Below are 23,113 nucleotides of genomic sequence, written 5' to 3' on the forward strand. Positions count from 1 at the left end.
CCCGCTTGCACGAAATAAAGACGCCAACTTGGTTTTATTTTTAAATCCTAAAATTAGTCAATAGATAGGCCCCTCAGGAAATGGGTTTGGCTCATCAATGAACAGCCTTGCTCATGTTTGCTCTTAATATGGATGTGATTACTCAAAATGCAGAGTGTTCTAATTGTCATATTTGTGGCAGAGCTGTTAGTTCACTTAAGCAACATAGTTTCCTTCTTCTTAATATTTTATTTCTGGCAAGCCAAAGTTTTTAGTAGGCTGGATTCTGTGCAGAATTGAGAGAGAGACAAGGGTGAAGAACTCAGGATTTGCAGTGATAATTCACCTCATGAATTTCATCTACTTCTAAAGCATATCTAATAGCAATAATGTAGGGGATTTCATCACAAAAACCTGGCTACTTACATCTTTAATATGAGCAAAATGATAGAGGAGCCTTAGCTTAGGACACCCTTTATCTTCTTTTTTTTTTTTTTTTTTTTTGCATGAACCTCCCCAACTCTATCCCCAACATTATTCATGTTTCAGACATTTTTCTAGATTTAACATAACTTCTACTGTTCAAGATATGGCAACAACATCATATTTTCCACCATGGAAAGCCTTTCTCCATGATTTTTCCTATCGGAAAAAAATGGAAGAGAAAAAATAAAATGTTAAACATTAGCAGAAGTACTTAAAATCTTCCTGCTACAATTCAAATATTTTCTCACATATTCTTAAGCTAACTCTGTATTTCAGGTTACCTGCTGGAAACTTGCAAATTTCCTACATAAACAGACAGAAAAACATTTAGAATGGTAATGGTATAAAAATAGACATACAGATCAATGAAACAGGATAGAAACCCAAAATAAATGCAGGCAGTTATAGTCAAGTGCCTCTAGATGAAAGTGAAAGAGGAGAGTGAAAAAGTTGGCTTAAAAGTCAACATTCAGAAAACTAAGATCATGGCATCTGGTCCCGTCACTTCATAGGAAATAGATGGGGAAAAAAATGGAAACAGTGACAGAATTTACTTTCTTGGGTTCCCAAAATCACTGAAGATGGTGACTGCAGCCATGAAATTAAAACATGCTTGCTTCTTGGAAGAAAAGCTATAGCCAATCTAGACAAAAAGCAGAGAGGTTACTTTGCCAACAAAGGTCTGTCTAGTCAAAGCTATGGTTTTTCCAGAAGTTATGTATGCATGTGAAAGTTGGACCATAAAGAAAGCTGAGTGCTGAAGAATTGATGCTTTTGAACTGTGGTGTTGGAGAAGTCTCTTGAGAGTCCCTTGGACTGCAAGGAGATCCAACCAGTCCATCCTAAAGGAAATCAGTCCTGAATATTCATTGGAAGGACTGATGCTGAAGCTGAAACTCCAATACTTTGGCCACCTGATGTGAAGAAATGACTCATTGGATAAGACCCCAATGCTGGGAAAGATTGAAGACTGGAGAAGGGGATGACAGAGGATGAGATAGTTGGATGGCATCACTGACTCAATGGACATGAGTTTGAGTAAGCTCCAGGAGTTGGTGATGAACAGGGAAGCCTGGCGTGCTGCAGTCCATGGGGTCACAAAGAGTCATACATGACTGAGCGACTGAACTGAACTGACATATGGTCAATTAAAACTACTGCAAAGGAGGCAAGAATATACAATGGAGAAAAGATAGTCTCTTCAACAAGTTGTGCTGGGAAAACTGGACAGGTACATGAGAAAGAATGAAATTAGAACACTCTAACAGCATATACAAAAATAAACTCAAGATGTATTAAAGACCTAAATATATTACTGTATACTATAAAACTCCTAGAGGAAAGCATAGGTAAACGCTCTTTGATGTAAGTTGCAGCAATATTTTTTTTGAATCTCTCTCCCCAACAGAAATCAAAACAAAAATAAACAAATGGTACCTAATTAAACTTAAAAGCTTTTGCACAGCAAAGGAAACCATAAACAAAACAAGACAACCCACAAAATGGGAGAAAATATCTGCAAATGATACAGCCAACAAGGGATTAATCTCCAAAATACACAAAGAGTTCATACAGCTCAATATTAAAAACACAAAACAAAGAACAATCCAGTCAAAAAACTAGCAGAAGGTTTAAGTAGACATTTCTTCAAAGAAGACATACAAGTGGCCAACAGGCACATAAAAGATGTCCAACATCGCTAATTATTAGAGAAATACAAATCAAAACTATAATGAGGTATCCTCACACAGATCAGAATGGCCAACATCAGAACGTCTACAAATGAATGCTGGATAGGGTGCAAAGTAAAGGGAACCCTTCTACATTGTGGGGATGTAAATTGGTGCAGCTACTATGGAGAACAGTATGGATGTTCCTTAAAAAACTAAAAATAGAGCTACCATATCATCCTGCAATCCCACTCATGGACATATCTCTGGAGAAAACTAATTTGAAAAGATACATGTACCCCAGTATTCACAGAAGCACTATTTACAAAAACCAAGATGTGGAAGCAACCTAAGATTCCATCAACAGATGAACAGATAAAGAAAATGTGGTATATATACCCAATGGGATATTACCTAGCCATAAAAAAGAATGAAATAATTCCATTTGCAGCAACATGGATATACCTAGAGATTATCATACTAAGTGAGAAACCTGTATGCAGGTCAGGAAGCAACAGTTAGAACTGGACATGGAACAACAGACTGGTTCCAAATAGGAAAAGGAGTACGTCAAGGCTGTATACTGTCACCCTGCTTATTTGACTTATTTGCAGAGTACATCATGAGAAACGCTGGGCTGGAAGAAACATAAGCTGGAATCAAGATTGCCGGGAGAAATATCAATAACCTCAGATATGCAGATGACAACACCCTTATGGCAGAAAGCGAAGAAGAACTAAAGAGCCTCTTGATGAAGGTGAAAGAGGAGAGTGAAAACGTTGGCTTAAAGCTCAACGTTCAGAAAACTAAGATCATGGCATCCAGTCCCATCACTTCATGGGAAATAGCTGGGGAAACAGTGGAAACAGTGTCAGATTTTATTTTTGGGGGCTCCAAAATCACTGCTGATGGTGATTGCAGCCATGAAATTAAAAGACACTTACTCCTTGGAAAGAAGGTTATGACCAACCTAGATAGCATATTTAAAAGCAGAGACATTATTTTGCCAACAAAGGTCCATCTAGTCAAGGCTATGGTTTCTCCAGTGGTCATGTATGGATGTGAGAGTTGGACGGTGAAGAAAGCTGAGCGCCGAAGAATTGATGCTTTTGAACTGTGGTGTTGGAGAAGACTCTTGAGAGTCCCTTGGACTGCAAGGAGATCCAACCAGTCCATCCTAAAGGAGATCTTTAGGACTGATGTTGAAGTTGAAACTCCAATACTTTGGCCACCTCATGCAAAGAGTTGACTCATTGGAAAAGACCCTAATGCTGGGAAGGATTGGGGGCAGGAGGAGAAGGGGACGACAGAGGATGAGATGATTGGATGGCATCACCGACTCAATGGACATGGGTTTGGGTAAACTCTGGGAGTTAGTGATGGACAGGGAGGCCTGGCATGCTGCGATTCATGGGGTTGCAAAGAGTCAGACACGACTGAGCGACTGAACTGAACTGAAGTCAAACAAAGAGAAATATATGATATCACTTATATGTGGAATCTAAAAAAATGACATAAATGAATTTATTTACAAAATAGAAATAGACTCACATTGAAAACAAACTTATAATTACCAAAGGCGAAAGGCAGTGAGGGGAGGGATAAATTAGTAGTTTGGGATTGAAATATACACACTAGTACATATGGAGTAGATAACCAACATAGACCTACTGCATAGCACAGGGAACTATACTTAGTATCTTGTAATACCTTGTAATAGAAAAGAATCTAAACAAGAAAAAAAAGTGTATATATATATATATATATATAATCTTTCTGATTAATAATCTGTTCTCTATTGAGCAGCATAAAATGAGAACACTTTTTAGTTTTTGTATCTTTACAGTGCTAGGGGTGGACTGAGCTCAGCTTGTTGGGTTTTACTTGGAATCTCTCATGATGTTGCACTCCAACAATGGCTGGAGCTGGAACCACCTCAGAGCCTTTCTTACTCACATGTCTGATGGATGATGTTGGTTGGGACCTCAGCAGGAACTATCAACAGAAATACCTACACCAGGCCTCTCTATGTGGATCTGGCTTCCATGCACCATATCAGCTTTGTTCCATAGGCAAGTGTCCTAACAGAGCCAGCCAGAAGCCATATTGTCTTTTCTAAACTAGCCTCAGAAGTTATACACCATCACTATAGCTGGATTCTCTTTATTAGACACTATTAACTAAGGCTAGTCCACATTCAAAAGGGGGTGAGGTGGGAAATGAGAATTTACCTCTTGGTGGAGAAAGTGGCAAATACTTTTCAGTATGTTTTAAAACCAAACATTCATCTTGTCTCTAAGATGCTGAAACTAATTAGTACCAGTTTGGGATGACTACCTTTCTCTTGCTTAAGGTTTGTCAGGAAGCATTTAACAGGAAGCTACCTGTGTGCTGATATCGGTCTTGCATAAATCCTATTTTCCTTATCAGCCCCTGAATGCAGGTGCGAGAGGGGCTGGCAAGCCAGCTCCTGGGAATAATAGGAATTTATGTATCATAGGAATTTATGTATCTCATTCATATGGAAAGTAGCCTTTCCATAGGGTGAAAAGTAGCCATTTACAACTCTCTTCCCTTCTGATATGGAAAGTAACTTTTACAATCCCCTCTCTTGAGAATGATTCTAGCCTCAGGCTTCCTGGATAACTTGTAAGATTAAGATTTTTGATCCCTATCTCTGCTAAAAAAGCTATCTTGTAAGACAGTACATATATGCCCACAATATGTTGAATAAACGCCCTGTTCCATCAGAACTCAGACCCCATGTCTTTCTTCATCTCTCTCTTTCTCTGTCCCCTTCAGGCTGCTCAGCCTCTTTTCTTCCTTCTTTATTTCTTATCATCGACTCTGTACCACCAGGTTCTGGTCCATTAAAGGACCCCAACAAAGGTTCCTCCTTTTCTTACTAGGCTTCTGGCATGCTTCTTCAGAGCCTATGTCCTTCCTAACATTGCCACACAGCACACAGCATAATGACCTACAGCTTTCTATCTGCTGTCATTGTGCTTCGTCCTAAGACAACACTGTTGGGTTCTATCTTGACTTTCTTGTGCTTCAGGGGACAATAGGCTATGCCTGGATTAATAAGAGCTTTCACTCTGTGTTCCTGATGGTGGGGCTTTGGTAGGGCTAAAAGACTCTGGATATATTAGTTTCTGGAATAAATGCAAATTTCTGGAAGTTTGTCATTATTCTATTGCTTTTAGTCCATGAGGTGCTACTCTCAACTGACACCTAAAGACAAGAAGACTCACGGAAGACCATGTATGGCTATACTAAGTGAACTAAGTTGATTTTAAATTTGATTTAATTGTCAGTCTGTCTGGTTGAAGAGGTTCTGATCAAAGATCAATGTATTCATAGCATGGTTCCAAGAATCAAAAGGTTTGCGTGCCTATAGTCATGAGAGATCACAGGAGAGTCAACAGACTGACCTTTCTAACTACTGTCCCTTTATGACCAGAACAAGTTGCTATCTGGAACAGTACTCTCTGCTCTTTGAAATTTGAAACCTTGAAAACTTTTTTTTTTTTAATTTGGCTGTGCCAGGTCTTAGTTACAACATGTTGGATCTAGTTCCTAATTCATAGGGATCAAACTTGGGCCCCCTGCATTGAGTGCAGAGTCTTAGCCACTGGACCAGCAGGGAAATCCCAAAACTTTGAAAACTTTCAATAATACAAATTTGTCATTAGTAAATGCAAGTAAATATTTCTACAGTTAGAGAAGTAATGAAGAATACAATACCAGGTGATTATCCTATTTGTTAACCTAATTTAATGTGTTATTTGAAACAAGAGTGTTTGTTAACCAGTAAACTACACATTTTCAATCAGGTTAACAGCCTACCTGATTCAATTGGCTTTGTGGGATTTAATTTGCTTTAGTCAACATTAATAAAGAAAATTAAAAACACAGATAAGTGGAAAGACATCTCATGTTCAAAGACTCTAGAATTAATTTTTAAATATCGTTACTACCTGAAGTGATCTAAGATTCAACACAATTTATTAAAATCTCAATGGAATTCTTAACAGAAGACAATCCTAAAATTCATACTGAATCACAAGAGATGACAATGAGCTGAAACAGTCTTGAGTAAGAAGAACAAAACTGGAGAAATCACACTCCCTGATTTCAAAATACTTTACAAAGCTATATGGTACTAACAAAAAGACAGACACATGGACCAATAGATAATAAAAAGTCCAGAAATAAATCCATGCATCTATGGTCAACTGACCTTCGACAAGGGTGCTATGAACACAAAATGGGGAAAGATAGTCTCTTCAACAAATTGTGCTGGGAAAACTAGATATTCACATACAGAAGAATGCAGGTAGACCCTTAACATATACCATATGCAAAAATCAATTAAAATACATTAAAGAATTAATTAAACATAAGGCCTGAAACTGTAATACTACTAGAAGAAAACTAAGGGGAAAAGCTTCTTGACATTGACTGGAATGAGCAATGATTTTTTGGACATGATACCAAAGCACAGGCAACACACAAAAAAAATTAACAAGTCAAATTGCACCAAACTGAAAAGCTTCCACATAACCAAGGAAACAATCGAGTAAAACAGTAACTTCCAGAACAGGAGAAAATTTTAGCAGATCATATATCAGATAAGAGGTTAAGAACCAAAATATAAGAGTAACTCAAACAACTCAATAACAATAAGTAAGTAAATAACCCCAGGAAAATCAGGGAAAGGCAAATCAAAACCACAATGAGCAATCACCTCACACCTATTAGAATAACTATTATTGAAAAGACAAAAGGTAAATAAGTGTTGGTCAGGATGTAGAGAAAAGGGAAGGAACCCTTTTGCACAGTTGGTGGTAATGTAACTTGGTTCAATCATTATAAAACATATTATGGAGGCTCCTCAAAAAATTAAAGAAAAACCTCCATCTGATCCAGCAATCCCACTTCTGGGTATATATTTAAAGGAAATGAAATCAGTATCTCAAAGAGATATCGGCAGCCCAATGGTCACTGTAGCTCTATTCACAACACCAAGATACAGAAGAAACCTAAATGAAAAGACATGAATCTAGAGGACATTATGCTAAGTTTAATAAACCAGACAGAGAAAGACACATAACTGCATGATCTCATTTATATGTAAAATAAAAATAGTCAAACTCACAGAAACACAATAAAATGGTAGATGACAGGGGCTGGAGGGAAGGAGAAATGGAGAGGTGATGGTTAGAGGGTATAGATTTTCAGTCATGCAAGATGCTCAAGTTATGAAGATCTAATTTATAGCAATGTGACTAAAATTAACAATATGGTATTGACTATGTGAAATTTTCTAAATGGATAGATCTTCATTGTTCTTACCACAAAGAACATGGGAACTACGTGAGGTAATGGATATGCTAATTAGCTTGATTGTACTGGTTATTTCACTGTATATGCACATCAAAATATCAGGTTGTGTATCTTTAATATATACAATTTTATTTGTCAATTATATCACAATAAAACTGGAGACATTAATGCATTCAATATGAAACAAACTTTGAATTCATTTGCCTAGCACAGCTGTATATAATTTCTAACAGAGGAAAAACTTCCCACAGTGTTAAACTTTGAAATAAATTTCAAAAAAATACTAGTGCTTTATAGTCATTTGCTGGTGAAAACTGCCTTTGAAATAATTTATGAAGTGAGAAAAATGAGATTTTATTAATATGGAATGTAAACCAGTTTCTGGTAACACTTGCACAACATCAGGGAATATTTAGTATGTAAATATGTTTAATAGTATACTTTCTGTTACGTTAGCATTTTTATTAAAGACCCTAGAGCATTTTAAGTAGGCTTATTAAAATTTTCAGTTCTCTGCTATGATTAGGGAAATGCTCACATCTTATACCTGGTGTGTCTCTCATAGTTCTAGAATACTTACAACAAACAATTATAGAGCAAATGAATCAGATTGCTGATTGTGAAAATAGAATTATTCAATAGGATGACTACAGACCAGGAATTTTGAATAAATCCAAAAATATACATATAAAACATGTTATCACCATTTGTTTTGTTCTTTGACTGTAAAAGATAAATTAAGTCTCCAGGAATGCAAAGCCATTGTACACTGCTTTCTCTCTCAAAGTTAACAGTTAAATGTTCTTTTTATTTATTTTTTTGACTGCATGGCTTGTGGGATCTTACTTTCCTGACCAGAGATATAACCTACATCCCCTGCATTGGAAGTGAAGTCTTAAACACTGGACTGCCAGGGAAATCCCAAAATGTTCTTCTAGCAATGAAAAAAATCAGAAGACCCCCACCCTCAGCCCAAACACTCAGTTCCAATAGAACATGTTACAACACACCATGTCAGAAACCAAAGTATTCTTCCTGGTTGTGTTTTGCTATCACAAATTGACACTGTCATCACCATTTCTTTATCAATCACTTTTCCCTGAATTAACAAGCTAGTCTTTTTATGGCTTCCTCTGTAAACTATGATTAACTCAGTATTTCCCAGGATCTACTTGTCTGAGCGGTGAATGCAACTGGTTACCAAAGACCTTGGTAATATTCACTCATTTTCTAAATTGGATTATGACACTAGGTGGCAGCCTTACAAGACTGGTATTATCTTGGAGTATTCTCCAAATTGTAGGCTATGAAGCATCAGCCATACAAAGTCAATTTATAGTTACTCCTTTTTGCACGTTAGGTCCTTAAGCTTACTTCTCAATAGTCCAAGGAAACCAGAGCACAGGCAAAGTTTAGGCAAATGCTGCCCTTTTCTGGCTAAGAAATGATAGAAAGAGGAGGAAAAGAAAAAAGAGGAAAAGAAGGAAGCAGTTACGAATTTCCCAGTTTCTGACTGCAGATTATGCAAAGGAGGTACTTTTCAAAAAATGTAACTATAGTCGATTTACAATATTGTGTTAGTTTCAAGTGTAGAGCTTCAGATTCTTTTCCAATATATGTGATTACAAGACACTGATAGTTCCCTCTGCTATATAGTAGGTCTTTGCTTTTTATTTTACACATAGCAGTGTGTATATGTTATTCCCATTCTCTTTTCTTTTATCCCTCGCATTCTCTTCCCCCTCTGGTAACCATAAATTTGTTTTCTGTAAGACTGTTTCTGTTTTGTAAATAAACTGATTTGTATTATTTGTTAAGATTCTACATATAAGTGATATCATATTATATTTGTCTTTCTCTGGCTTATATCACTTATAATGATAATCTCTAGGTCCATCCATGTTGTCACAAACAGTGATATTTCATTCTTTTTTATGGCTGAGTAGTATTCCATTGTGCATGCTGCATGCGTACCTGCTCATTCACTCATCTGTGCCCAACCCTTTGCTACCTCATGGACTTAAGCCCACCAGATTCCTCTGTCCATGGAATTTTCCAGGTAAGAATACTGAAGTGGTTTCCCATTTCCTTCTCCTGGGGATCTTCCTAAGCCAGGGATTGATTCTGTGTATCCTGCACATCCTGTGCATTGGCAGGTGGATTCTTTACCACTGTGCCACCTGGGAAGCACCTATATACACATAGAGACACATATATACCATATCTTTTTAATCCATTCATCTGTTGATGGACACTCAGGTTGCTTCTATGCCTTGGCTGTTGTGAAGAGTGCTGCTATGAACACTGGGGTGGATATATCTTTTCAAATTAGAGTCTTCATATTTTCTGGATATATGTCCAGGACTGCTAGATCATATGGTAACTCTATTTTCAGTTTTTTAAGGAATCTCTATACTATTTGCTAAAGAAAATTCAAACTACTGTATAATTGTGCTCATTTAACATGCTAGCAAGGAAATACTCAAAAACCTTCAAGCTAAACTTCAACAGTATGGAAACCAAGAACTTCCAGATGTAAAAGTTAGATTTAGAAAAGCCAGAGGAACCAGAGATCAAACTGCCAATATCTGTTGGATCATAAAAAAAGTAAGAGAATTAAAGAAAGGCTACCCATTCCAGTATTCTGGTCTGGAGAATTCCATGGACTGTATGGACCATGGGGTCGCAAAGAGTTGGACACGACTGAGTGACTTTCACTTCACTTCACATGCAGAGTACATCATGCTAAATGCTCGGCTGGATGACGCACAAATGGGGATTCAGGACTGCCAGGAGAAATATCAACAACTTCAGATATGCAGATGATACCACTCTAATGGTAGAAAGCAAAGAGAAACTAAAGAGCCTCTTGATGAGAGTGAAAGAGGAGAGTGAAAAATCTGGCTTAAAACTCAACATTCAAAAAACTAAGATCATGGCATCTGGTCCCATCACTTCATGGCAAATAGATGGGGAAAAAGTAGAAACAGTGACAGATTTTATTTTCTTGGGCCCCTAATCACTGCAGATGGTGACTGCAGCCAGAAAATTAAAAGACACTTGCTCCTTGGAAGAAAAGCTTTGAGAAATGTCAGCATATTAAAAAGCAGAGACATGACTTTACCTACAAAGGTCCATATAGTCAAAGCTATGGATTTTCCAGTAGTCACATATGGATGTGAGAACTGGACCAAAAAGACTGAGAGTCCTTTGGACAGCAAGCAGATGAAACCAGTTCATCCTAAAGGAAATCAGCCCTGAATATTCATTGGAAGGACTGATGCTGAAGCTCCAAAACTTTGGCCACCTGAACTGATAATTGAAGATCAAGCTGATCTTCAACCAAGCTGATCTTCAATTATTCTGACCAAGTTAAAAGAGACCAGATCATTAACTGAACCAATGAGAATTTTCAGCCACATGGTTAGCAAGGTTTTCCACACTCATGTTTACAAGGAACCTTGTCCCAGAGACCACAGAAAGAGAGAGCATCATATCTGAGATCCTTGGCTCTTTCTCAAGTCAGGGAGATCCTTTAAACCCTTCGGTCCATCTATCCCGACACCACTTTAGAGACAGAAGCAAGGGGAAGGGAAGGCTCTCTGAAAGATGAAATATTTTCTTCAAAGTCTGATCATCTACAGTTCTGAATGATTCTCAACATTTTTGAATCATACAAAGTTTATATCCTATTGCATATATAATGATATTTTTTCTCCACTGAGAAGCTGGTGGGGAAGGGGGTCTTTGAAAGACAAAATAAATATTCACATTTTATTGTGTGCTATTTTTCTCTGCCACAAGAGTGGGTTTCCATCTATGGAAAGAGTTCCTCCTATTTGCCTCCCTACCAAGTCAGTAAGAAAGAGAGAGAACATTATAGGCTCCTTGTGCTTCTGAAATACTTTGTGATTCCGAGTTGATGTGCAAATGTCTACTCATCTTGAGACAGAAGAGGAGAAGGAGCTCTAAGCTCCACTTTTAAAATAAAAACTAGTTTTTAATCAGAGTACAGTCTACTGAGTATAACAAGATGTGTTTGGGGCTGTAAATACAAGTGTTCAGTACAGGTCGTCATCATCAGTGTGAAGTCTGTCCGCTCCTTTTGTTTCCTGTCCAGTCTCGCACACAATAAACCAATCCTCCACCACTGATGTGAGTGCTCTGTCTCTGGGTACCATGTCCATCAGCTCCACTCTAGTCTCACTTGTGCCTTCCTAGCTTGGACCCCATGAGTAGCTGTGTTGAAGAGAGAGGCCACATTTTATGCCCTATGTCAACACCCTCCAGAGAGAGACTACCAGGGACCTTACTGTCAATAAAGTTAAGTTTATTGTTGCAACAAGGGAAGCTAAATCATGGTGAACAATGGGGCACTCCGATAAGGAGTTGAGGGATTATTCAAGGATTTGGGTTTATGCTAACTGATTTTAGGAAGGCTCCAAGAAAGTATATGTCTGTTCTGGAGTCCATGTTGTCAGAAAGCAGGAGTAACTTGAGGATTGTATGTGTGTCAATATCTCAGTCGTGTCTGACTCTTTCAGATCTTCGGTCACCGTAATTATTGTCTAGGTGGCAGGAAGAAAGGAGTGGGGCAAAGGCTGTCATTGGGAAAGAAGCAGCAATTACTGATATTAGCTGAAACAGGGAGATATTTGGTTACTTGTATGCCTGTATGATTACAGAGTGGGTTTGTTCTTGTCCTGTTCAATCATCGTCATGGGAAATCCTTATCTAACAATGATACTCTATGATTTCATCTTCAACAGAGGAACACCATGGCTTAGGTAGAAAGAACTAGACCAACTCTTAATACAAGCTATCATCTCTCAGGGCTCTTATTTTCTTTCACACAATGAAACTTTTATGCTCTAAACCAGTAGTTGGCCTTGCCAATTGCCACACTTTTGCTGTCAAGAGTTGATCTGAAGAAAATTATGATCATTTGCTTTGACAATTCACTACAAATTAACGTTTTCTAACCCCAAGTGCTCCTTCACTGCTCCCTGACAATTAAAAAATACACTTCTTATTGAATTTCTATTATAATGACCATAGAAGCCATTTCAAACTCTTCATGCACTCCTTGGGGTATAATTTAATCACAGCATCCTTTACTCTTGATAAATGAATACATTTACAAACTAGTTGAAAGAATAAGACCATGTAATTAGAAAACTCTCTTTCTAATTAACTCCCTTCCTCATTGCCTGTAAACGCCTCTGTGTATTTTAGTTCTTCTTCCTCTCTACAAAAGAAGAATTCCCACATTCCTGTCAGATCTACTGGAGCTTCTAATTCTATGCCAGCTAGGTGCTCATGCAACACTGTCTAATCAGTGATTTCCTCTCTGTCCACTATCTTCTTTTTCTTCTTTTATTTTTGTAAGCTTGTTGTATACTGAAAATTTTTGTCCTGCCAAAATTCTTCTGTTGAAGCCAAAGCTCCAATATGACTATTTCGAGATAGGGCTTTTTGTGGAAGTAATTAAAATTAAAATTAAGTCATAAAGGTAAGACCCTAATCTGATGGGATTTGTGTCCTTACAAGAGGGAGAGGAGAAACCAGATAGCTTGCTCTCCATCATCTAAGATACAGTGACAAGGCAGGCATCTGCAAACAAGGACGATAGATCTCACCAGAACCCAGCCATGATGGTACATTGATCTTGAACTTCCAACCTCTAAAACTTGAGAAAATAAATTTTGGCTGTTGAAGCCACCTAGTTTGTGGTATTTTGTTATGGCAGCCAGAATTAATACACACTCTATAGCAATTTTGCCTTATAGACATATAGTCTCATTATTCCCCTAACTTGAAACAAGCTAACCTATTCTTCCTTGTGCTCTAGTTTCTTAACGGACTCATTTACTTTCCTTTCCTTCATTACTTTTGAAAAATGAAAAAAAATCAGAAAATTGCAGAGAGAAATAGAACACCTGTGTTTTTACTGTCAAGAATGAATAAGTACTCATGCTATGTAACAGATTTTTTAAATCAAAAAGTTTACCAAAAATCATCAAGGTATAATTAACATTCTTTTATCTCAGACACTCCAAGAATTATCCTGGTGGCAGGCCAATATAGTTCTGTAAATACTGAAATAATAACAGAAAAGTAACTAAATTCTTCACTGGGATTTCACTATTTTCTGTTATAGTTATTAATACTTTGACTTCTAAGTCACTATAGTATGAAATTCTCTTGCTTCCAGATGAATTCTTTAAATCCTAATGACTTTTTGTTTTCACAATGTCTCATAGTGCTGCTATCTTTCTACAGATCAATATCTAAGGCCAAGCCTTATTATTTCATTCAGAAGCTAATCCAATATTTTTCTTATTAGCCTCCAAGGGCTAATTCGAAATAATTTCAATGGGAATTCACATAACTCAAGCTAGCCATTTTAAACCAAATAACTCAACATGAATACATGCTCAACATCACTAATTATCAGGCAAATGTAAATCAAAACTACAATGAGATGTCACATAACACCTTTCAGGATGACTGTAATTTTAAAAAGATACTAAGTGTTGGCAAGGTTGTAGAGAAACTGGAAGTGTTTTACCATGTTAATAGGAATATAAAATGGTACAACAATAGAAATAGTATGGATATTTCCCAAAAAATTAAAACCAGAATTAACATACGGTCTAATAATCCCACTTCTCTCTATATATCCAAATTAATTGAAATTAGGACCTTGAAGATATATTGAGACTCCCATTTTCATTGTAGCACTATTCACAACAGCCAAGAAATGGAAGAAACCTAAGTGTCTATTGATGGATCAATGAGTGGATAAGGAAAATATGGTATGTTCACAGAGTGGAATATAATTCATCTATAAAAAAGAAGGAAAATCTGTGACATGTGACAAGATGGATGATCCTAGAGGACATTATGCTAAGTAAGTAAGCCAGTCACAGCAAGAAATTACTGCATGATTCCACTTCCATGAGGTATATAAAATAGTCAATCTCATATAAACAGCGAATACAATAGTGGTTTCCAAAGGACAGGAGGTGGGGGGAAAAGTTAGTTGTTATTAAATGGGCATAAAGTTGTGTTATGCAAAATGAATAAGTTCTAGGAACCTGCTGTACAACATAGCACCTACGGTTAACAATAAGATATTGTGCATTTCAAAATTTAAGAGTAGATCTCATGTCAAGTGTTCTTACACAAAAAAACAAGGAACATATGGAAATCTTCGAAGTACTGAATATGTCTACCTCCTTGATTATGTTAATACCAGGGATGTTTGCATATGTCTACCCTCATCTAAGTATATGCATTAAATAATTGCAGTTTTTTGTGTATCAATTATTCCTGAATAAAGCTGTGAAGAAAAAAACAACACTCTTTCTCTGGCATAACTAAGAGTTTACATAGTTACAATAAAAAGGAAAGCAATGGCTGCTTAAACAACTAAGCTATATATTCATTAATAAAATTTAGTAAAGTACTTCTAATAAACATGTTGCATAACTACAAATTCCTGCTAAGTGGTGATCTCCTTTGATGTTGAAATTCCATTTTGTGTTTCACAGTATAGTCTCAAGAATACGAGGTCTTCTGCGTTATTGGATCCTCACAACAAAGAATTGTTGCTAATTGTTCTGGCTACATACCAATTCCTTTAGTAATCTTCTGCACTGAACCATAATGAAAGTGAAAGTGAAGTTGCTCAGTCATGTCTGACTCTTTGCAACCCCATGGGCTGTAGCCTACAAGGCTCCTCCGTCTATGGGATTTTTCCAGGCAAGAATACTGGAGTGGACTGCCATTTCCTTCTCCAGGAGATTTTCCCAACCCAGGCATTGAACCCCGGTCTCCCACATTGTAGACAGATGCTTTACCGTCTGAGCCACCAGGGAAAAATAAGCATATTCTCTGTGCTCCTTGGCTCCCACCTATCTCCACCCCCTATTTCCTGTACAAAACCAAAATCATACACCCACACACACTTCTAAATATCTTATTGTGGATTTTATCTAGAATTCTATACTAAAATGCCAATACTTCTGCTATTTCTCATAGATATTTTTCAATGAGAAAACTGGCAGTTTCTCTGAAAACCGGACAGAAAATCACCTTTTGTTGGTGAATTATTAGAGTATGACTATAAACACTGTTAAACATACTATGCAAAATCATTTGAAACACTATGGGTTTGTATTATTGAAGCTGTTTTCAAAGCATTCAGAAAGAACAGGGTATGTTCCCAACAAGAAGACAGACCATAAAAAAGGGAAGCTATTTATCATGAGTTAGGGATTGTGACTCACTTATATATGCAGAAAATCGGTAATTCTAGTCATCCAAAGATTTGAGTAGCTTATGAAGGATAACCAGAGAAGGCAATGGCAACCCACTCCAGTACTCTTGCCTGGAAAATCCCATGGACGGAGGAGCCTGGTAGGCTGCAGTCCATGGGGTCGCGAAGAGTCGGACATGACTGAGCAGCTTTACTTTTACTTTTCACTTTCATGCACTGGAGAAGGAAATGGCAACCCACTCCAGTGTTCTTGCCTGGAGAATCCCAGAGATGGCGGGGCCTGGTGGGCTGCCGTCTATGGGGTTGCACAGAGTTGGACACGACTGAAGCGACTTAGCAGCAGCAGCAGCAGCATGAAGGATAACAATGAGGAAGAAGCACTAGGAGTACTTGGTCTTCACAGTACAGAGTAAAGTGCTAGGAAGGACATCAAGATCATTTTTGCAATGTAAATAGCATGTAGGACCAACAGAGAACCTAGAATTTTCAATCAACTGGATAAAGTTGATCTCTGGATGCTGAAGCTGAAACTCCAATACTCCGACCACCTGATGCAAAGAACTTACTCATTGGAAAAGACCCTGATGCTGGGAAAGATTGAAGGCAGGAGGAGAAAGGGACAACAGAGGATGAGATGAGAGGTAGGATGGCATCACTAACTCAATGAACATGAGTTTGAACAAGCTACGGGAGTTGGTGATGGACAAGGAAGCCTGGCATGCTGCAGTTCATGGGGTAGCAAAGAGTTGGACATGACTGAGCAAACTGAACTGAACTGGATAAAAGTTGTAGAATATAAAATTAATATACAGAAATCTGCTGCATTTTTATAAACTAACAACAATAATAATCTATGAGAAAGAGGAATTAAGGAAACAATCTCATTGACCATTGCATCAAAAAGAATAAAATACTGAGGAGTAAACCAATCTAAGAAAGATAAAAGACCTATACTCAGAAAGCTATAAGACACTGATGGAAGACATTAAAGATGACACAGATGGAAAGATATATCATGTTCACGGATTGGAAGAATTAGTATTGTTAAAATAACCATACTATGCAAGGCAATCTACAGACTCAATTTAATCTCTACCAAATAGCAAGAGTAATTTTAACACAACTAGAACAAAAAAAATTTAAATTTGTATGGAAACATTAAAGACCGCAAATAGCCAAATCATATTGAGAAAGAAGAACAGAGATGGAGGAATCATACTTCCTGATTTCAAACACTACGACAAAGCTATAGTCATCAAAACAGTATGGTACAGGCACAAAAAGAGACACACATATCAGTGGAACAGAACAGAAACCCCAGAAGTAAGTCAGTATAGTTAGGGTCCTTTAATTTATGACAGAGGAGGCATGAATATACATTCATTCATAAAAGACATTTATTAAGGAGTTAACACTTCTGAGGAAGCTAAGGACCTAACATTCTCTATTTAAAAATTATTAAATGCCTGAGGCTTATATACCCCTAAGGGGAACTGCATTAAACAGGTAGTGTTATCATAACCCTAACCATTGTATGGACATAGAATGGAAACTTCATTGTCTTGGTTAGAATGACTTGAAGATGCACATCTATCTTCAAAGGATCCCTTTTACAGTTATCCCCAAATCAGTATGATTGAATATTCTTGAAAATGCTAAGGAGTACCAAATCTTTTATATATATATATATATATATATATATATATACATATTTTATTTTCAGTTAATTGGTAAAAGTGGGAATATTTTGACAAGAATTTACTTCAGGGTAAGTGCAGACAAACAGGGTGAGAAAAAATTGAGTTCAAGGTTTTAGTTACTATTATGAGGATGGCTATTCTACTGATTATTTCATCATTTATTTTCCCCTGCCAAATGTTTGATGTGTTATTTTGTAGAAAATGATTAAAGACATCATATAAGACAGTGACAAATCCATCTTTCAAGGATTTCAAGGTTAAACTATCAGTTTTTAAGACCCTTACAGGGAAATGCTCTGAAGTTTTTCTTCACCTTTAAGCAAAGCAGAAACTGGTAGGAAAAGTGAAAATAATTTGACTAAATGAAAATTTTTATTACCCCAGTGGGAGGGAAACACAAATGACTCAATGATTTTAAGGTTCATTTAGAGAACATTCATGATTCATTGAAATTTATTTTCACTATCATAAAACCACTCAAAATCTGTTACCCAAAGGAGAAAGAAATAACAGGGATGATACCAGATTATAAATATGACTACTGGGAAAATTATTGTTAAAAGTAAAGCAGGACATAGATTTATCCAGTAAATGGTATTAATAGTTGGGGTTTGTATTTTTGTAAAGCTTTTCATTTTATAGCAATTGACACCAGGTCTGCAGCCGGAATTTTGCTCAGACATTGACCAGTCCACCCCTGCAAAATGAACTAACCTATGCCTTTAGGTCACAGGGTTGGACACAAAAGAAGGAAGCCAAGAGAGAGAGAGGAAACAAGAAATCAGATGAAACCAGCTGAAAACAAGATAGTGACAACCTCCAGCAGACCTTGAGTTTCACTATATGCTAATATTACCACATTAGCATGCTAAGTGACATGTCCACCAGTGGCCATGATGAGACGTTACAGATCAAATAAGGATAGAGAAAGCGTGGCACACCATTTCCAGGAAAAGACCCCCACCTTTTCCCAGAAAATTAATGCATATGCCCACCCACCCTTATTATTCTTATGCCTTAAAAATCAAGCTTCTTCCACTATTGGGAAAGAAGTTGATTTGTAAACTAAGTTTGAGCTTCTCCATTCTCTTGCCATTGAATAAACCATCTCAGCTTCAGTTTCAGTTTTGTTTTTGGCTGCACAAACCCAAAGGAAATAGTACGCTCCCTGCTGAGGCAGAGAGTCTCTGCTGGGTTAGGACCCAGGAAGGGGTCCTCGTGACCAATCTGCTAACACAATCAAGTATGTTGCTTAAAGTCAAATTCATTTCTCAGCTTTCAAAATGCTAAGTGAACTCCGAAATAATCTGCAGTCTTTTATAAACAGAACCACTGTAAAATATTTTTAAAGATGAGAATATAAGTATTCTTTTTTCTTTAATTCAGTTGTGCTGTGTTGTGCTAAGTCGCTTCAGTCATGCTCAACTCTTTGCAACCCTATGGACCGTAGCGCGAGAGGCTTGTCTATCCATGGGATTCTCCAGGCAGGGATACTGGGGTAGGTTGCCATGCCCTCCTCCAGGGGATCTTTCCAACCCAGGGATGGGACCCAAGTCTCTTATGCTTCCTGTATTGGCACACAGGTTCTTTATCACTAGTGCCACCTGGGAAGCCCCCTAATTCAAGTTAGTAGACTAAAAATATATTATTTTTCATTTGATTTCTTTTTCTTTTGTTGGATGTGTCATGGGACCAGAAGAAACACTGATCCATTAGCACCTAATGATTGTGGTAGCTCCAAAGTACCTCACTTACCAGTTTGTCTCAACCTACTTATTTATAACCAGGGAATATAGCATACGGGTTAGATGCTCTGACTTTCCATGTTGCCTGTATGAGACCTTGACAGAACAAAGTCCGGCAGTAGAAACTTCTGCTCATGAATGCTTGAGGTTTGCCTTAAGAATATAGTTAAAATGACCAATTCTCACACTCTTGCCAAAATATCTGTATTAACTAAACAAAAAGAAAAAGTGCTAAGGAGCCTTTGAAAAAGAAAAGATTGGAAATTATTCTAGCTCCAGTAAACCAAAATCCATTAAATATATTTCTGTGTAGGCTGGAATTTTTTATAGTTCTATTTTTTCCAGTATAAACACTTTTACTATCAGTTTGAATACTCTCCAAAAGAAAACTTACCAATGTGGTATAGCAACAGGGAGTGTGGACACAAGCAGAAAAGAATCGGTATGTTGTGCTGAGACTGGATCCATGTATTTCCAATTATCAGACTATCTTTTACCTCCTCAAATCATTTTTATAAGAACTGGTCTTATCTTTCTTCTTCCTCCCATTCTTCTCATTTTCTCTTCTGACCCATTCTTCTCTTGTGCCAACTGAGCCTCACATCTCCAGTCGGGCTCCTTAGAAATCTTCCTGTCCCTTCTCTAGCATTACTTTTCAATTAAACCAGAGCTCATATTCTGCCCAGCACTTAACCCAAGTTCTTTTTCCTCGTCTCCTTGCCTGAACAGCACAGGGATGAGTGATTGCACTCTGGTTGTTGTTCTGTTTTCAATTTTCCAGTTCAAAGAGTTCACAATTCTGATCCAATCCCTGAGACAGGGAGGCTGGCTGGGGCCCTGCTATGCCCACTGAGGCCTGAGGACCAGCAGTCTTAGATCTCACTTCAGGCTTGCCAAATCAGAATCAACATATCTCCGTTTCTAAAAGATTCCCAAGTCTATCTTCTCTGTACATTAAATATGAGGGGCACTGGGTAGATTATTGGTTCACCAAATTATTTTTTCCAAGCTTTATTGATATAATTAACATATAACATTGTGTAAGGTTAAGGCGTACAATGTGATAATTTACTACAGGTGTATATTGCAAAATGGTCACTGTAATAAGGTTAGTGCATCCTTCACCTCACAAATTAGCATTTTGTTGCTGTTGTACTGGTGGGAATGTGAAAGTTCTACTCTCAAGCACAGGTGGCTGTGCAGGCCAGTGACATATGTCATGGCCAGATCTGAGTCCGCGAGCATCTGTGGGGCCTTGGTTGTCAGCATGCACTCATGTGGCCGCAGGGGCTAGCAGAAGAGGAGCACACAGCAGGAGAGGAGAGCCATGGGAGCTGAGGTCAGTGCTGTGCTGTGGCTACTAGTAGCGTGTGTGGCAGTACAGGCCAGTGAAGGAGTCAGGACCAGATCGGGGTCCACAAGCAGTGGGGGCCTGGACTGTTAGCACTCACTCATGCCACTGTGGAGTCTGGGACTATGGGTGGTTAAACAACAGAAACGTGTTTTCTCATCATTCTGGAGGCTGGGAGTCCAGGATCCAGGCGTCAGCAGGTTTGGTTTCTTCTGAGGCCTCTCTCCTTGGCTTGGAGATGGCTGCTTTTTTGCTGTGTTTTCACACGGCATACCCATCCCTGGTATCTTTCTCTTCTTATAGAAACCAGTTATTTTGTATTGGGGCCCACTCACATCAACTCATTTAACCTTCATCACCCTCTGCAGAGGCTTGGTTTGGGAGGCGGGGACACAATGCAGTTTGTAACAGCTAACAAATGAGTTTTAAATTTATTCATTACAGTAAAGGCCAACATAAAAAAACTTGTCAAATTCTGTATTATTTTAATATTCTGCTTATTTATCTTAGAATTTAATTCCAATACTTTGTTATGCAATTTGGCACATACATGTTCATGACCATTATTTCTCCACTGTATTCTGTAATTTTTACCAAAGAAGTAATGCCACTTGATCCTTTATGACTGAAATCACAAATTGATATTATCATATTTCATTTGCTTATGGTTTGCTGTTACTTCATTTTTCTTAAACTTTTAATTTTGAAATATTTAAGGATTAACATTTAGTTGTAAGAAATAATATAGAGAAATCCTATGTACCTTTTACCAAGGTTTCCCCAACAATAATATCTTGCCAAAGTGTGGTACAGTATCACAGCCAGGATATTGACAATGATAAAGTTAAGATAAGGGACATTTCAGTCAACACACCACTTTCATCCCACCCCGATTCCCCCCATTTATCCATGGAAACCAGTAGTTTGTTCATTTCTTTAATTCTGTCATTTAAAGAATGTTATATAAATGGGATTATAAAGTATGTAACCAATTCTGATTGGCTTTTTGCACTTAGTATAATTCTCTGGAGACTCACCTAGGCTGCTGCATCAATACTGTCCTCCTGGGACTTCCCTGGTGACTCACTGGTAAAGAATCTGCCTGCCAATGCAGGGGACACGGGTTTGGACCCTGTTCCAGGAAGATCCCACATGCCACAGAGCAACTGAGCCCCTGTGGCACAACTACTGAGTCTGCATGCTGCAATACTGAAGCTGGAGTGCCTAGAGCTTGTGCTCTGCAACAAGAGAAGCCATGGCAATGAGAAGCCTGTGCACCACGAGTAGAGTAGCCCCCGCTCACCACAACTAGAGGAAACCCACGAAAAGCAACAAAGACCCAGTACAGCCAAAAATAAATACTTTCCTCCTTTTGATTGCAGAGACTTATTTCATGGTATAGATATATCACAGTTTGTTTATCCATTAACCTATCAAAGGACATCTGGTTGTTTCCAGTTTTTGGCTATCATTAATGAAACTGCTCCAAAGATTCAATTATACATTTCTGTGTGAATGTAAGCCCGGCACAGTATCGCGACCCTCTGTGTCACTGTGCTTCTCAGAAAGGAGAACAGCTGGCTGCTGTTGATCTGACTGCAGGACACGCGCTAGGAAAGCAGACGATGAGCCGGAGATGAGGAGCAAGTTGCGGCAGGCCCACCGACACTGGGACGCAGGTTTCTCAAGTCCTCTGTAGCTGCCATGGGTTAGCTTGTCACGAGCTGAGCCTCAGGTGCTTGGCTGTGTTCTGACATCATTTCCTTTGAACTTTTCATCTTCCGTGGTCATTTCACATGGTTTTAAAGATGCGAGTTCATGCAGATGAACTGAACGTTATAAAATGGGGAGAAAAGCATCACAAATAAGCCCAGCGGTTTTCATACTCAGGCATCACGGTGAGCACAGACTGCTCTTTAGATGGTTTCACCTCTCGCAGTCCTGCCAGAAGGAGACTGACGAGGACCACTCCCAAAGGACATGAGGACAGACTGAAGATCAGAACTCATGAAACTCATCCAAGGTCACACAGCTGGAGAGTTTCAGGCTGGAATTTGAATCCAGGGTGTGACTCCAGAGGCTGCTCCAAACCTCCAGTGTGCAGTGACCACATACATTCATCTTACAGACTGTCACAGGTTTCGAATATGGGGGAAATGAACTATTTCGGAAGTGAATTCATTCTGTCAGTAGATGTCTATTTTGCTTACTCTGTGCCAGGCACTGCTCTGGGCACTGGAGTTACAGCCACAAACAAGACAGAAGTCTAGGAGATCGTAGCCTTGTGGATGGATAAAAAAATGAGTCCCCCTCGTTCACCTGATATATTTGTTGGCACATGAGTGAACTATTTTCATAAATCAATGAGTGGTGTGAATACTGCAAATTTAAGCTGCAAGAGTCAGTGCTTTAATCATTAATTTTCATCATCATCATGACAAGAACCGTATCTTATTCCTGTGAATGACCCACTAGCTGAGCACAGGGCCTTGATACCTGCCTCTGGTGGTGCCTCAAAAATTCTTTATGTAATGACAGTCTGTAGTGGA

The sequence above is a fragment of the Giraffa tippelskirchi genome, chromosome X (assembly GCF_054371585.1).
Source record: "Giraffa tippelskirchi isolate mGirTip1 chromosome X, T2T-mGirTip1v1.2.pri, whole genome shotgun sequence".
NCBI lineage: Eukaryota > Metazoa > Chordata > Mammalia > Artiodactyla > Giraffidae > Giraffa > Giraffa tippelskirchi.